The sequence below is a fragment of the Lissotriton vulgaris genome, chromosome 11, assembly GCF_964263255.1.
Source record: "Lissotriton vulgaris chromosome 11, aLisVul1.2, whole genome shotgun sequence".
Taxonomy (NCBI): domain Eukaryota; kingdom Metazoa; phylum Chordata; class Amphibia; order Caudata; family Salamandridae; genus Lissotriton; species Lissotriton vulgaris.
Window position 1 is genome coordinate 421,696,435 of NC_141699.1, and position 4,083 is coordinate 421,700,517.

Below are 4,083 nucleotides of genomic sequence, written 5' to 3' on the forward strand. Positions count from 1 at the left end.
GATTGTTCCTTCTACCCAGTGCTTTTATAGGGAATTTTAACCCGTACCTTGTGTGGAAAGTCCAGGGCTTGCACCATGTAAGACCTGATCTCTCTTATCTACTTCTCTGTGACGTTTGCAGTGGTAAACCAATCTCTATATTTGCATAACCCGACCACCTGATTTATTTGCTCTCCATTGAAAATCACCAGATGTTCAAAATGAAGACCCGCCCATACACTGGCCCACCCTGATTAGCTTATTGAGGAGCTGGGGTACACAAAGCTGAAATTCCTCTGCAGGTAAAACCAACAAAAAATCATATTTGGGGTTAGAACATTTATCACCTTCTCATCAGTATACACCCTTCTGAACCATTGATACCTCCACTTTCACCAAATCACGTTCAAGATTAACAAACACTTAATTCAAACATAGCTGCCTGTTTAAAGTTTCTTTATTTACCATAGGTGTAGAGTTTCTAGGAATATGACTTCCCTTATGAGATTCTTTCTCATAAGAAGACGTATTTCACTGTTGACTTGCAAAGTTTCTTTAGCTAAGGAGTCCATCTTGATGGAAAGGCTACTAATTATGCATGTTATGCAGTGTACAGACTACCAAACGCTCAGTGTGGGTTAAATTATTTCCAACCCATCTGCTTTACAGAGCTCTACATTTAGATGTGCCCCAATGAGTTTAAGCACCCCACATTATTTTGATGATGCAGTAAATTAGTTTGAAGCCATTTCCACTGGGCCATTGTGGGACTGATTTTTTTCTGGCTTCTGCCTCCTATGAATTCATGTTCAAGTGAAAATGAGAAATTGCCTTTACCTTTTGCAAGTATTCTTCATCTGAAATAGAACTTGCAGCCTGATTTAGGCAGATGGGATACTCCATCACAGGATGGATAACCAGTATGCCGTTTCACGAGTGACAACATAAAGATAGAACTTGTAAAGGCCCTATGTGAATTCCCAAATTCGTAAACTTGGACATTTGGTCTAAGTTTACAACAAACGTTTACCTTAATGAATAGGGACGGATGTTTAACACTCATATTGAAATAGGATTGCAGTTACACCTATAAATAACCAATTCATTCTCAGAGCCTCCCTCCAAACGAGTTTCTTGAATGTATTATTCAACAACACTACATGGTAATGCGCAAAGACGTCCCGCAAAGAATTACTGATGGCTAAATAGATTGCTGTTAAAAAAGGCGAACCTATGTTAAAGTTACCACTATTGGGGTGCAATGTGGGATATGTTACTCAAGAAATCACATTTCTAAGTAGCGCTTTAACATGATTTGGTACTTGAACATTGTGGACAGTAAGTGGGAGAAGATGATTACATACAGATTAACTGACCAGCTGATAATGAGAAAGGTTCTTCATGTTTTCCAGTTATATGAGAATCAGGGAACAATCATGAGCTTTTTATGTAAACAATTCCAATCAACAACAGTTTTTTGACATGGGAAACTCCAGGTCCAAAATGATGCCTATAACCAGCAGAGTTCCCCAGGGTTACATACTTTCTCCTCTCATCTTCAAGGTCTACATAGAGCCATTTGGTGCTTTTCTAACAAACAACAGCACCAGGATTTCTCAATAGACTAATGATACAAAACTCTGCTTGAAAGTTTCCTCTATTTGAGATATTTAACACCTCAAGCATTGCATGCACATCATCTATACTTGGATGTCCAGTGCCTATCTGAGGCTCAACCCAACCAAGACATTTCCTATTATTCTCCAAGAACAAGAAACAGTACAAACATGGCTCAGTGACATGAACCTTAACAAATTTGAACCCAACTCTCACAGAACACCACGCCAATCGAGTTCACCTGGGATATCAACCTCATCCTCAAGGAAAAGGAACATGTTGCAAAAAAATAAACAACGATGATCGGGTGCCAGCTCTCTCCTCTAAATAATGTTAAACCAATTCTCCCAGAATGAGACTTCCAGTCCTTGTATTTTTGCCTCCGGACGGTGGCAACCCCATGCTCCATGGGCTTGCAGACTCCTCACTGGCATACCTTAACTTCATACCACACGATGCAGCACATCCCATCCAGGCTCTGAAGAAATATTATCACAGCACCCCCATCCTGATGGAACCCAACTGGTTCACCTCGCCCATCCACATCATCTTCAAAACACCTGCATTATTTACAAAGTTATCACAAACAGCACCCTCGCTCCTCTAGCAGACAAGGTCACCATCTCTTGGTTCTCAGCACCCCCAAGGCAGGACCCCACCAGACTCCAGAATAAGGAGTGTAGAAAAGGGAAAACAAAGCATTAGGATTTTTCCATCTGTGCACCCTGGATCTGGAACACCCCCATATTCCTTAAGACCACACCAGTGCTGCTCCAATTTAGGAGAGAGATGAAGACGCACCTCTTAAGAGAGCACCACATTACAGTGCACTTACCGTGCACAGTCCAGCTACCTGCTTTATCACTCATTGACTTTATGCTTGTCTTTGACTCTGTACAGTGCCTTTTGGGTAGGTTCACTTTCTTGAAATACCACATACATGCATACATACAATCAACATACATTGAACATTAATTATTTGTCTATGCGTTTGAGACCTGTAAAATGCAAAATGTAGTGATGTGTACTTAAATTACCTCAGCTGGGCCCAGCAGAAGAGATTTAGATGTTCTTTTTCACATAACAATCTATCTTGTTATCTTTATGAGTATGGTTAGTTTTCTATATATATGTTGCTTTTTGTTGTTTATTTAAAAGGAAGGTGAATGGTGTACTCGGTGTTTTGGAGTGTGTGTTTTGGGTTGTGTTTGGTATGTTGATTACAAATGACTGCATCTTAATTTGCTTGGAATACTTTGTGGATGTCAGGTTTGCCAAAACGACGGCACTACAGCTGGAATATAAATTCTAGGAACCTCTGCATAAACAAAAGACTCTCTCTCAGACTTTGCCCGCAGCTTCCTATTCAGTGCTTCATTAAGAGGAGTTCGAACCTTCTAGAAACGTCAGTGCTTTTGTTAAACTGCATGAAGTTTTAATCTTTGCTTTACAACCACCACACCAGGTGCCACTAGGATGAATCACTGGCTGCCATCTTGGGTGTATATTGGTCCCATCTTGTACGTGGGCCTGCTCAGCTTTTTCGCTTCTGACTAAACAGCCTCATTCTCATGTTTGGCATCTCTGAGCAAGGACTCACACATGACCAGCTGAGCCTCTCAGAGTTTGCATTCGACTCAATGTATGAGGAAAACCTAGAAAAAGTAATGCAAATAGGGTTGGAGTCAACATTAAATTCTCCTTGTAGGGGACATGCTGCTGCTTTGATTAACAATGTTTTTATTTGCTTATTGTACCGACTAAATTTGTGCAGACTACTAGATAGCACAAGTGTCCTTCTGTGACATATTCTTTTCAAGTTCATAAGGCATACACCTGCACCTTGCATACTCTGCATGCACAGGAAAAATAATCTACACTTTTTTCACCATTTAATTTTTTTGGCACACATCCCAAAAGCCCTTTATCGGCGCTTGCAGCTGTTTGTTGTTCCTGTCTTGGACTATTGCACATGCAGGTGTGAGACGAAGACTGTGAGTAGCAGGGGGACTCAACTAGATCAGACTTGGTGCAGGCCCTAGGGTGGACCCATCCACTGCATGGAGGAAACTGGGCTGGGTGCTCCATCTTTCATTGACACTGTAGGCTGCTCAAACGTAGACAATGCTAATGTCAAATGGACCTCAGAGAAGTGTATTACCCCCTTTAAAGTATGTCTGAGTGTAAATCTAAAATGTTGTATGTAAGAACGTAATTGGAATTGACCCAGGACTTCCTGTGGCTCCTCTTTTGGCTTAAGTGTTCATTTGGCCCCAATGGGAGGTAAACATTGCCTTGGGTGCCTCATCTTGGTGACCGTGCACCAGTACTCCTAAGGTGTCTGCACTTCTTCAGCCGGGAATAACAAGCCATAGTCCTTCGTGCTCTCAGTAATCCACTCTAGCATATTGGGGTCACCGCAATCTACAGTTCACAGGCTCTGCCCTGGTCAGCATGGTGAAATATTCCACTGCAGCCCCTTCTGTA